This window comes from Podarcis pityusensis (assembly GCF_964106645.2).
Source record: "Podarcis pityusensis genome assembly, chromosome: 3".
Classification (NCBI taxonomy): domain Eukaryota; kingdom Metazoa; phylum Chordata; class Lepidosauria; order Squamata; family Lacertidae; genus Podarcis; species Podarcis pityusensis.
The window spans coordinates 2,160,064-2,173,989 of record NC_138026.1 but is presented as its reverse complement, the minus strand read 5'-3'; the positions used below and the strand labels follow the sequence as shown (position 1 = coordinate 2,173,989).

Below are 13,926 nucleotides of genomic sequence, written 5' to 3'. Positions count from 1 at the left end.
CAGCATTCTGTGGCAGGCCCACTATGCATCTTTGACTTGCCATATCATTGGCATGGGCAGTGCCTGGCAAACATGCATAATCAGCAATGAGGAAAGAGGTTCTGCACAACATTATTGTGGTGTTAGATTATTACATAATTACAAATCCTTGATTGATTGATTGATTGATTGAAATGCTTTCTTGGAGGGCAAACCATGACAACTGGTTCAGCTTCATTTTGTAGTGTAGACATGTTTGCTCAACTTCTTAACTCACAGAGAAGATAGCTGGTTGCTTTATTATTTGCTTGCTTCATAATAGTTATATGCTGCTTCATTAATAAAAACCTCAATGCAAGTTCCTCGAATGAGGTGCAACACAACAATGGTCCTGTATTGCATTAATAGCTTTTGACCCAGCCTCCTTCTTCACATTATTTTAATTTTGTTTTGGTCCCCAAGGGCGGTCATTATGATTGGTGCACCTCCACCCTGAAGCATGAGGTTGTTTAGGCCTTTTTCAAAGCACAGTCAGTGGGTGTCTTTTACTAGCACAGTCATCACCCTCAGCCAGTGCTTTTTTTCTGGGGGTACTTAAGGATGTGCAGTACCGGCACCTCTTGTGTGTTGTTGTTAAAAAGTGTGGCACTTACTGTAACAACTTCATGGTGAGTAACGGCATCTTTTTCTAGAAAAAAGCACTGTCCTCAGCCATTGCTAAATTCCAGCTAAAGATGCAGAATGGAATCTGCATTGCTCATTGCACAAGAATGTTTGAATTTTAAAGGAGAGGAACAGAATTGGCTGAAACATTTGCCCAACTTAGGAGTCCCTGAAAGTAGGAGAATAACCTTCAAACACATTTTTGTAAAGGCCAACACCGGCAATATTTGAAAGGTCTCTTTACATTTTAATAGCATATTTAACATTTAAAAGCCTAAAGTTTTCAATAAAAAGAGAAGCAGGACTCTTCAGGTTCAGTTATGGGGTTTCTACCAGCAACTGACCTCATAGGACAGTTTCTATCACACTGGCAGTAAAATTTGAATTTTTACTAAAAGGCACGATTCTCTAACCACAAGTACAATGCATAAACAACAGCCACACATTATTTAATGCTATGCAGGGAGGACACAAAGGGTGGAAGATTCATCTGCATACAGTATATGTACAAGGGGCCAGTTCATAGGGTTATATCCAATGCTGCGTATGCATATTTCCACTTATGCAACAGAACTTCCCTTCTTCCCACTTCAGTGCCAGATTTACGTACAAGCTAAACAAGCTATAGTTTAGGGCACCACTCTCTTGGGGGCCCCAAAAATTTTTAAAGGGAAAAGACCTGGATGTACATTTCCAAAATATAAGATTAAAAAAATTACTTTGATAAAATACATATTTTGTTATATGCAAATGGGTTTCGATACCTATTAGGTCCAGAAATTACCATATAGCATATATTAACACAAAAAACAGCGACAATTTGTTGTTGACAAAGGACAGCTGGACATATAAAGGGCCCCATTACCTTCAGTAGCTTAGGGCCTCATCAAACCTAAATCCGACCCTGCCCCACACAATTCCAAAATCTGTACTGGAGTCCCTGAACCCTCTGGAGTGAATTTGGAGGGTGTGGGATATGTGGGAGAGGAGAGATGAGGAGGGAGAAGTCTACTGTTCAAGCAGAATGATTGCATTGGATACAACCCGTAAGAGTTTTGCTTTTCTTTGAAGACCCTTTTGTTCACCCAGTCATTTGTTACTGAGGTACCATGAAGGTTTTATGCTCTGTTGCTATGGCTGCAGTAAATTGTATTTTATTTAGATTTGTATTTTTAATAATTTTAAATAGTGGTTTGTAGCCAAAGTGGGTCATGCTTAGAGAAGCAGACTCCCTGAAATAATAACGATTGGCTCATGGTTTTCAATGGGTCCACCTAAAGCAGGATGAAGTCCAGATCCAGCTTGTTGTGAACCACACTGAAAGTGTTTCCTGAAGAGCAGGATATTAAAACAAAACAAAACTGTACACACCTAGCCTCTGTACATGCAATCAGCAACCTTGTCTCCAGCTGGTGTGCATTTGCACACACATGATTTGTGTTTCCTCCCCTCCTACTACCACTGTCAACTAGAATTTCTGGAGTGGAATCTTGGTGGCAGCAAAGGGTTATAGGTCCCCTACCCTGCACCACTGTCCTGCGTTGCAACAGGGACCCAGCTGACTGCTACTTGCTTTTAAGAAAACATGTTGCATCTGTTTCGGGCCTTGCTCTAGATATTTAGAAAACCATGCAAACTGTGAACCACTAAGAACTTCAGAAGTCCATGGTTGCTAGCAACAGACCTCTTAAATGTGAAGACTTGCATTTAATTCAGATGGGCTCCATTGCTATCGATAATTTTAAAGGTAAAGTAAAGGTAAAGGACCTCTGAAAGTTAAGTCGTCGCAGACGACTCTGGGGTTGCAGCGCTCATCTCGCTTTACTGGCCGAGGCAGCTGACATTTGTCCACAGACAGTTTTTCCGGGTCATGTGGTCAGCATGACTAAGCCACTTCTGGAGAAACCAGAGCGGCGCACAGAAACACAGTTTACCTTCCCGCCGGAGCGGTACCTGTTTATCTACTTGCACATTGACGTGCTTTCGAACTACTACATTGGCAGAAGTCAGGACAGAGCAACAGGAGCTCACCCCGTTGCGGGAATTTGAACTGCCAACCTTCTGATCGGCAAGCCCAAGTGGCTCAGTGGTTTAGACCACAGCGCCACCCACGTCCCTATCAATAGTTTTAATTAGGTATAAATGCAAGTTGGTTGTATTTGTGGATTGCAGTCTAGGTATTTCCCATGTATAAGAATCATTTGTGTTCAAGTTATTAACCTGTTAAAATGCATTTTTCCTCCGTCACACCCACAAAGGTAATGAGATGGCACAGGATCCTTTGGTTATAAGTCAAGATTGTTGGATAGGACTAAGTACCAATTAGAAACAGAAGAACATTACACAGGAGAATGAGCTTCAGCAGGGGTAAACAACCATTTTCAGAAACATGTTATTATTCACTGTTATTAAGTTTAGTGCACTTATTAACTGAAATGCAACTATGATCAAGTTAGAAATGAACATCTTATTAAATGCAAACCAGACTGGACACACCCATTCAGGTTACATCACCAAAAGATAAAGGACATGTAATTGGTTCTGAGCATAGTCTACTAGTAATTAGGTCAATTATTAATTGTACTTCTAAAATTCAAATAGAGCTGTGAATAGGTAGGCATGAATATTCTGTATAAAGTGCAAGCTAAGTTGTTGACCACCCGTGAAGGAAGGACCCAATGCACTAGTAAAAACTTTGGGCATCTAGAAATTAGGAGAATACAAAAGCCAAGTAATAGGTGCAAGCAAATCCCCAGCTGCCCTGCAAAATCACAGTGGGCCATTGCTGTGCGTTAACAAAACTCCTTCTGGAGCTGCCTGCTTTGGGATCTGCTCAAAATGGCTGTCATTACTTCAGCTACATGTTTATGTAAAAAATGGAGCCTGCCCTGTATACTATCCAAAAATGGGGCAATTGTTTGTGACTTTGTGGTTGACATAGTTTGTAAGGAGCAAATGCACACTATAAAAATGTAAATGAAACCTTTTGTAATGACAGGAGATTTAAATACTTGTTGGCGGTGGTTGCAAATAGAGAAGTCATGACTCAAAGTCTTATGAGACTGAAAGCAAATAGATAGGCTGGTTTTTAAATTTTGTTTGAGTAAATTGTCTATGAATGTGTCCAGATGTTAAAACATTTTAAAATGTTTTCAGATGCTATAAAACCTGTTTATTTTATTGCTTTATTATCCTGTTTTTATTGTCACTTTGAGCTCCTTTGGGAGGAAGGGCGGGAATGGAATTTATATATAAATAATGTACACATAAATAACATACCAAGCTCCTTCAACCGGTCCTCATAAGGTTTGCTTTCCAGACTATGCTTGTTCATTTTTCTCATTTGTTTATATTGATCTGTTTTCTGCTGAAGGTCTCTTTCAAGTCTGTAACTGCACTGAAGTTTCGGAAAGTAGTTTCTTCCTTTTATCTTCTTGTATGTTTTGTAATAAATTTAATTTGGGCAAGGGGAAGAAAAGAAGCTGGGCTAAGTGTTTCTGGATCAAGAGAAATCAACCATGAGACAAACCTGTTTCAGAGCTTCACTGGGAGAGGCATCATTGAGGTCACATCACAGTAGGGCCACACCTGTCCCTAGGCAAAAGTTCATATTTCCCTTCACAGCACTCCTGTCACATTGCACAGACATGTTAATTGCCTTCTTGCTTCAGTTGTGCTGATGCTACGCCATGCGCACCATGATCAAGAGTGAGTGGGTGGTTGTGCAGCGGGTGTGTTTCTGTGAGCACGTCAGATGGTATGTGGTCCACAAGTTCAGGTGCCAACCCTCCTGGGCCAGACAACACCTCCAGTTTCATATTTGTGATGAGGCATTGCTATATCTCCTTTGTTATTATGGAACTTCATGAAACATCACCATTTGATTCTTCCTTGGCCTCTGCTAATCACCTTAAAGATCAGGAAGCCTTAGTAAGAACATTATTTATTTGCTAAGCAGCCAGACTGAGCTCTGCTTAACTTGAGAAAAAACAAATGTGGACATGGCCAATGTTTTCTACACTTTCCTCACTTCTAAAGTTTTCTCTGCCATACTGTCATTAAGGGACCTGAGCTGGGAAGCTTAGTTGTGGCAGTTCTAAGAAAACTGTTGAGATTTACAGTGTTTCTTTCATTGAATACAAGAGATTGAATAGTGCCTGGCCATGGTCATAAGGGAGAAATGGCCGTGGGCCACTCCCAAACTTTCAGCATAACCAAAAGGGCCTAGACAATCTTTGACCTTATGTACTCACACAAAATTTTAATTGGTTGTTCATCCTTAATTTGGCACTGGTTTTCAGGTCCAACTATGGTACTGTTTGAATTATTAATTGCCATCAAAACAGGAATAGTGGGCGGTAATTCACTAAATGCCAGGAGATGCTTTTGTAAATGTTTATTTCTCTAGAATTTTCCATATTCAAGAAATTTTGGCTTGGCACTTGTTTGTTCAGATGACTCAAACTCTTGCCAGACTTTCTTCTTACTTGTTGCTCATCTTTTCCAGAATGCTGTTACATCTTTCCACCCTGAAACTAAAGGGACTCATTGTGGAACCTGCAAACTATCACATCATTACAACAAAAGACATGATAGGCAATGCAAATGAGTCTAAGCATAGCACACAATATCAGACTGCTATGGTGTAATACATCCAGTGTAATTATGCCACACCAAAGTCCTGATCAGGCTACATTCCTTTTTCGTAAATGGCAGCCAGAAACTAAACAAAACTCTTGAAATGACCAAAGAGAATACTAGTACAGTGGTACCTTGGGTTAAGAATTTACGGTAATTCCTTCCAGAAGTCCGTTCTTAACCTGAAACAGTTCTTAACCTGAGGCGCGCTTTCGCTAATGGGGCCTCCAGCTGACGCTGTGCCGCTGGTGCGCAATTTCCATTCTTATCCTGGGGCAAAGTTCTTAACCTGGAGCAACCACTTCTTGGTTAGCGGAGTTTGTAACCCGAAGCGTCTGTAACCTGAAGTACCACTGTATGGACAATCCATTTGCTGTCTAAGTTGGTCTTTGTGACATAGATAAAAGAATGTGAAATTATTTTTGATTTTTCTGTGCAAAATGCTACTTATTAAAATGTTTTCTTTCTTTCTGTGACGGAGTATCTGCGAGAGTGGTCTTCGCTCTGGGGGTAGCCAGTACTATTTCCCCTTTGTTCTGTTATAATGGCAATGGCGCCCAATTGAGAGGTGCTGGAATTGAGTTCCAGTGAGTTCTGTCTGAAAAAAAACCCTATATGGCTATACATAGTGCAGGGGTACTCACAAAAATGTACTTCAACTTCTTTAGTCAGGAGTGAAACTGAGGCCCTTAATTTTGTCTCAGTCCTTGAGAGTGGAATCAAACACTTCAGAAATAACAACAACAACAACAAAATAATTTTATTTATATCCTGCCCTCCCCAGCCGAAGCTGAAATGAGTTCAAAACCACTGAATGCCCCCACTATTCCATCACACAGCACAAAACTTCCAAAGGCCTATACTGCCTAGTAGACTTCGGTAAAAATAACAAACCCATATCAACACAAGAAATACGTACAAGACAAACTGGAGGACACCAAATACTCTAGCTAACACACCACCAACTACAGGTCTTCTTAAACAATCCTGCAGTAAAATCAGCAGCCACTAGGCTCTTGACCACCTTCAAAAACCTTCTCCTGACAGCAGAGGGACATGGCAAGGGGGTGGTATCCACAATATACAAAATACTGCTTCAGAATCCCACAAACCCCCTAGACGCAAAAACAAAATAAAACAAAATGGGAGCACAACATAGGCTACAAAATAAACCTTACCCAATGGACTAGAATGTGGACTTGACCTCCCTTTAAATACATCTCAGCCATAAGAAGGGAGCTTACTTTGAAACTTACCTACAGATGCTACCCAACACCAGGGAAACTGGCACTGATACACCCAGGAACCTCACCAAAATGATGAAGATGCTGCACCTCGACAGACACATACCTCCACATGTGGTGGGAATGCCCCAAAATCCAACCTCTTTTGATGGCAGTTTCTTACATACAAGAAATATGCAAAATAACTAAAAAGGTATTGGAAGCCACCTCAGAACTGGCCTCATTGAATATTTTCCAAGACACTAATGCTCACTCACACTATAAAGAGCTACTACTACCATAAAGAGCAGCCACAAGCATCATAGCTAGGCACCGTAGAGACCTGTCAGAAGTGAACATGGAACACTGGTACCAAAGCCTTACTAGAAAAGTTAACCAACAGACTGAAATTGACCCAAAGACAAATAAAAGATGATGCCTTCACCTGATATGGCTCCCCTTTATTACACACACAGCCCAACAAGACAACCTACTGACAGAATACGAATCAATATGGCTAACTTGACCCAACAATTCCTCCCTACCCACCATGCAAACAAATCTCATTGTAGTCAACTTGTGCTGGTCCCGGGGGTAAGGTACCTTGGGTGTAGCAGAGTCCACACGAAGAGGGGCAAGGTCCGAGGCAGAGAGCCGGGCGGGGAACAGGAACGCTGGAACAGGAGGCTGTGCAGGGAACAGGAACACCGGATGGTCGGGAACAGGAGGCCGAGCAGGGAACAGGAGTACCGGATAGTCAGGAACAGGAAGCCGAGCAGGGAACAGGAGTACCGGATAGTCAGGAACAGGAGGCCGAGCAGGGATCAGGAACACAGGAAGGTCCGAAGCCAACAACGACGTTGCTCCCGCAACCTGGGGCCGGGCTGACTGGGCTTTTATCCTCTTCTAAGGCCAGGGGCGGTCCCGGTCCCCAGGAGCCCCGCCTCCTCTGGCCTTAAGGCGAGCACTCCTCCTGGGGGCAACCAGTTCCCTTCGCCTCTCTGCCCTAAGCCTCTGCAGATCAGGAGAGGCCGAAGGGTTACTGGGCCCTGGAGGAGGCTCACCTGTGGCCACTGAGTCGTCAAGCCCCTCTGGGGCCAGAAGGGCTTCACCTGCGGCCAGCTCCTGATGCACTGCCACAGGTGCAGGCTCTTCAGCATCTAGGCCTTGCCCCAGTTCAGCCGGCCCTGGAGGCGGGGACTCCTGTGCAGGCTGGGATTCCTCTGTTTCATCCTCCGAATCGGAATCCCAGGCCATCACACCATCCCCCCTCCCAGGCCCCCCCCTCAACCGAGGGTCCGGACCCGGCTTGCCGGGGTACGTCGCGTGGAACTCTCGGAGGCAGGCAGGTGCGTGGACATTGGCCGCTGGTTCCCAGGAACGGTCCTCCGGTCCGTACCCCTTCCAGTCAATGAGATACTGCAGCTTTCCCCTGCGGTATCGGGAGTCCAGGATGCGTTCCACCTCGTACTCAGGCTCTCCCCGAACCAACACTGGCTGCGGTCGGGGACGGTTCGGGTGGAACTCGTCGGGTGGGGCCACCGGACTCAAAAGGGACCTGTGGAAGACCGGGTGAACCTTCAGGGTTGCGGGTAACCGGAGACGGAATGCCACAGGAGAGATTTGGTCTACGATAGGGAACGGGCCGGTGAAGCGGGCGTCCAACTTCCGCGAAGGTCGAGAGGGGTGGAGGTGGCGAGTGGAGAGCCAAACCAGGTCACCGACGCGAAGTTCCGGCCCCACCTGGCGGTGGCGGTCGGCCTGGGCTTTGTACGCTTCCTTGGCCTGGTGCAGTTGCTCCACCAAAAGCTGTTGCTGGGACTGGAGCTCTTGAAGCCACTCCGTCACCGCCGGGACCGCGGATGCCGGCAGCACCTCTGGAAACAGCCGTGGATGATAACCATAACTGGCCTGGAACGGGGTCTGCTGGGTGGACGCATTCACCGCGTTGTTATAGGCGAACTCCGCCAATGCCAGGTGGTCGACCCAGTCATCCTGCTGGTAGCTGCAGTAACACCGGAGGTACTGCTCCAGCACCGCGTTCGCCCGTTCCGTCTGGCCATCGGTCTGTGGGTGGTAGGCTGACGAGAGGCAGACCTCTGTCCCGAGGGTCTGGTGTAATGCTCGCCAGAACCGGGATGTGAACTGAACGCCCCGGTCGGACACCACGCGCTCAGGTAGTCCATGCAGGCGGAAGACATGCTGAAGGTACAGCTGAGCAGTTTCCTTGGCTGTGGGTACAGATGGACAGGGAGCGCAGTGCACCATCTTGGTGAAATGGTCGGAGAAAACCAGAAGGCAGGTACAGCCACGAGACGAGGGTAAGTCCACTACAAAGTCCAACGAAACTGTGTGCCAAGGGCGTGGTGGAACTGGCAATGGCTGAAGTAGGCCGGGGGGTCGCCCGGTAGGTCCCTTGGCGCGCCGGCAGACATCACAACCAGCAACGTAGCGAGCCACGTCAGCCTTCAGGCGGGGCCACCAAAACTCACGACTGACCAGATGGGTGGTCCGATACCGTCCAAAGTGCCCCGCTGCTGGGGCATCATGGGCCATCCGGAGAACCTCCAGCCGCAGTGGCCCTGGCGGGATGTACAGACGACCGTGGTGCAGCAGGAGGCCCTGATGCAGGACCAGCCCCGGATACTGTGGGCTGGACCCTTCAGCCAGCTCCCGGAGTCGTTCCTGGGCCCAAGCGTCGACCCGCTGCTGTTCCCGCACCCGAACCTGCAGTGGCTGCGCCTCCTGGGTGGCCAGGAATGCAGCCGGAGGTAGGATCGTGGTGGGTTCTGCTTGCTGTACCGTGTCTGTGTTGTCTTCAGGTTTCCGGGACAGGGCATCCGCCTTCTGATTCTGAGAGCTAGGGATGTAGCGGATCCGGAACTGGAACCGGGAAAAGAACAACGCCCACCGGATCTGTCTTTGGTTCAGCTTGCGGGTGGTCTGGAGGTACTCCAGGTTCCGGTGGTCGGTTCTCACCTCCACCGGATGTCGTGCCCCCTCAAGATGGTGGCGCCAGACCTCAAAGGCTACCTTGATGGCCAGTAGTTCCCGCTCCCACACAGTATAGTTACGCTCCGCTGGTAGGAGCTGGCGAGAATAGAAGGCACAGGGTAAGAGTGGCGCTTCAGGACCAATCTGTTGAGACAAGACAGCACCGAGAGCCGTACTAGAAGCGTCGGTCTCCACCACAAAGGGTCGAGAGGGGTCAGGATGTTGTAAGATTGGTGCCCTCTGGAAACAGGCCTTCAACCCCTGAAACGCCGCCTCTGCCTCCTTGTCCCAGGAAAACGGCGTCTTTGGGCGCAGTAGCCGGGTCAACGGGGTGGTGCGATGAGCATAATCAGCGATGAAGGTCCGGTAGTAATTGGCGAACCCCAGGAAACGCTGCAGGTCCTTGCGGTTCCGGGGTGCCGCCCATTCTTGAACCGCTGTCACCTTCCCCGGGTCCATTTGCACCCCATCTGGAGAGAGCCGGTGACCAAGGAAGTCCACAGTCCGCTGATGGAACTCGCACTTGCTGAGCTTTGCGTACAAACGGTGCTCACGCAAGCGCTGCAGCACGGTCCGGACATGTCCCTCATGGCAAGCCGGGTCACGGGAGTAAATCAGTATGTCATCCAAATACACCACCACGTACTTGTCTAACAAGTCCTGAAACACGTGGTTGATGTAGCGTTGGAACACAGCAGGCGCGTTGCACAAACCGAAAGGCATAACCAAATATTCGAACTGCCCGTACCGGGTCCCAAACGCTGTCTTCCACTCATCCCCGGCTCGGATCCGAATCAAGTTGTAGGCCCCCCGGAGGTCCAGCTTGGTGAACACCTGTGCCCCTTGCACCCGCTCCAGCAGCTCCGAAATAAGGGGCAAGGGGTATCGGTCTGGGACGGTAATTTTGTTCAGGGCTCGGTAATCATGGCAAGGGCGGAGTTCCCCACATTTCTTCTTAACGAAAAGCACTGGTGCCGCGGTAGGCGAGGTGGAAGGCCTAATGAACCCACGCTCCAGGTTCTTGCGCAAGAAGTCCTGCAAAGCCTCGCGCTCTGGCTCTGTTAGGGAATATAAGCGACTCACTGGTAAAGGCGCTCCGGGTTGGAGGTCTATGCCGCAGTCAAAAGGCCGATGCGGCGGCAGCTGGTCTGCCCCCCGTTCCTCGAACACGTCCTGGTAGTCCTGGTACACGGCTGGGAGCGTGGGTGCTGCCTCCTCTGAGGGCGCGGCCGCCAGCGTTCCGGATTGAGCATGGGAACATGGGTCTGGGAAGTGCACGGTCCGTTTGACCCAGTCAATCTGAACGTTGTGGGCTTCCAGCCAGTCCATCCCGAGCACCAGGGGGAAGCGGGGCATAGAGGCAATGTCCAAAGTTCGCAACTCCCGGTGCTGCTGGAGACACAGGACCAGGGGCTGGGTCTCCTGAGTAACGGCACCTGAACGCAGAAGTCGTCCGTCAATCGCTTCCACCTGGACCGGTACTGGCTTGTTCCGAAGTGGCACCTGATGATGGGCGGCAAAAGCAGCGTCCATATAGGAGCGGGTTGCCCCTGAATCTACCAAAGCATGGGTGAGGATCCAGGGCCCACCTGGAGGGTATAAACGTACCGAAACCATAAGATGTTGCAAGTCCATTGGTGCGGGCCCATTCTGTACGGTTTGGGACCCCCGGTAGCTAGGGCCATCAGCTACTGGGGTTGGCGGTTTCCCTGCAGCTGGCGTTTCTCAGGGCAGGACAGAGCGAAGTGTCCACTTCCGCCACAGTAAAGACAGAGATTTCCCTCCCGACGCCGCGCCTTCTCTGCGGGGGAAAGGCGTGGCCGCACTGCCCCGAGCTGCATAGGCTCCTCCGTTAAATCAGTTGTGACCGTGGGGCTGCCGGAAAAAGCTGGTGCCGTGAACTGGAAGTGTCGGCGACCCCGGGCCTGACGACGATCCTCCAACCGGTCGTCTATTTGTAGACTCCGTTGAATGAGAGTGTCCAGCGTGGTGGGGCGTTCCATTGTGGCCAACTGGTCCAGTACCTCGTCCGAAAGCCCTTCGAGATACTGGTCCCGCAGTGCCGAGTCATTCCAGGTCAAGTCCTGTGCCAACAGCCGAAACTCCGTGGTATATGTGGCCACCGTGGACTTGCCCTGTTTCAAACGCCGAATCGCCCGGTTGGCTTGACTCTCTTTCTGGGGGTTGCCGAACGCGGCCTCCAAACGATTGCAAAACCCCGAATAGTCTGCCAGCAAGGGGGAGTCTTGCCTGAGTAGCGGCAACGCCCACTTGGCCGCCTGGTCCTTTAACAAACTAATCAAAAAGTGCACCTTGGTGCGGTCGTCAGGAAAGTTCCGGGCTCGCCCCTGAATATACAGCTTGGCCTGGGCCAGGAACATGGGAAAGCTGGCCGGGGCTCCATCAAATTTCTCAGGCAAAGCCACTGGGTACTTGCCAGGAGCCGGGGCGTCGGCCCCAGGAGCCGGTAGGGCTTCCAAGCGTTGCTGAAGTGCCACAACCGCGTCGCTGAGCTGCTGCACGGTGTGAGTCAAGGCCTGGTTCTCCTGGGCCAAAGCCACCAGTGCAGCCGCCTGTTCAGCCATGGCCTCTGGCTCGTCCCGAACGCACCCCTACGAAGGGGAAGTGCGGGTGAGGCGGGAGCAAACTGTGCTGGTCCCGGGGGTAAGGTACCTTGGGTGTAGCAGAGTCCACACGAAGAGGGGCAAGGTCCGAGGCAGAGAGCCGGGCGGGGAACAGGAACGCTGGAACAGGAGGCTGTGCAGGGAACAGGAACACCGGATGGTCGGGAACAGGAGGCCGAGCAGGGAACAGGAGTACCGGATAGTCAGGAACAGGAGGCCGAGCAGGGATCAGGAACACAGGAAGGTCCGAAGCCAACAACGACGTTGCTCCCGCAACCTGGGGCCGGGCTGACTGGGCTTTTATCCTCTTCTAAGGCCAGGGGCGGTCCCGGTCCCCAGGAGCCCCGCCTCCTCTGGCCTTAAGGCGAGCACTCCTCCTGGGGGCAACCAGTTCCCTTCGCCTCTCTGCCCTAAGCCTCTGCAGATCAGGAGAGGCCGAAGGGTTACTGGGCCCTGGAGGAGGCTCACCTGTGGCCACTGAGTCGTCAAGCCCCTCTGGGGCCAGAAGGGCTTCACCTGCGGCCAGCTCCTGATGCACTGCCACAGGTGCAGGCTCTTCAGCATCTAGGCCTTGCCCCAGTTCAGCCGGCCCTGGAGGCGGGGACTCCTGTGCAGGCTGGGATTCCTCTGTTTCATCCTCCGAATCGGAATCCCAGGCCATCACACAACTAAAAGCAACCAACTATGCCCTGCCCCCCACCTCTCTCACTGCCAAGAAAAATAATAAATGAACAGAAAGAGAACCTACCCAAGTGACGCTGACACAAAAACCTCACACATACACTAAGTACAATAATGTAAATTTACCACACCTCTCCCCCTTTCCTCCCCAACCTTATACTGTATACGTTAATGTCTCACATCAAATGTAACTGATCAGTAGAAAAGACTGAGACTGGAAAATAGATAATGTATGTACTTTTTTAACCCAAAAAACTTTAATAGTTTTCTTTAAAACCACGGGATGCCCTTCTGTTTATGAAAAAGGTTAAGCACAATCTTCAAAGAATATTGAAGTGTAATATCATATCTGAAGAGTGGCTCCTCAATCATTGTGTGTTACTACAGTGGTACCTCAGGTTAAGTACTTAATTCGTTCCAGAGGTCCGTACTTAACCTGAAACTGTTCTTAACCTGAAGCACCACTTTAGCTAATGGGGCCTCCTGCTGCCGCTGCGCCGCCGGAGCACAATTTCTGTTCTCATCCTGAAGCAAAGTTCTTAACCTGAAGCACTATTTCTGGGTTAGCGGAGTCTGTAACCTGAAGCATATGTAACCTGAAGCGTATGTAACCTGAGGTACCACCGTACTTGTAAAAAAGTGCTTTTCTCTAATAAATATAACCATGAATATTTATGTATCTCACCCCACCAAAGAAATCCCCACAGAAAGTCAAAGCAATGAGTATTGAACCCTAGTTTCTGTTTTATACAACTGGGAGTTTCTTGCTGAAATTCCAGCCTTGGTGCAAGTTGTTGGAAACCAGTCTCCCAAGACCAAAAGAACAAGTGCCTACATTTATTCCAGTTTCTGTGAAATATATTCCTCCACCCTAACCCATAAGCTAATGGAAGCTTAAAAACCCATTGTTAAGAGAACCTCCTGCTTACACCTGACAGGCAATGGCTGTCTGACAGCGTTCAGGGTCTTGCAATAGTTTTCTAAGCTTCTCCCATACCTTTTAAAGACTTCCAGTGGAAGGGAGTTCTAAAGCTGGAGAAGAGCCACCAGGAATGCCTCTCTACATGCCTTTGCCAGTCATGCAGAGGATACCAGCTCTAGGAGGCTGTTGGGAGCACAAGGCC

At 49.2% G+C, this 13,926-nt stretch overlaps 1 long non-coding RNA gene across 1 annotated transcript in view; it reads right to left on the bottom strand.

Moving 5' to 3' along the window:
- Positions 1 to 5,023: 5,023 nt before the first annotated feature.
- Positions 5,024 to 13,926, bottom strand: part of LOC308472518 — a 15,977-nt gene continuing 7,074 nt past the window's right edge. The window contains exon 3 of the long non-coding RNA XR_013983544.1: positions 5,024 to 5,177. This is a non-coding gene — a long non-coding RNA (uncharacterized lncRNA). The remainder of the gene's footprint in view (positions 5,178 to 13,926) is intronic.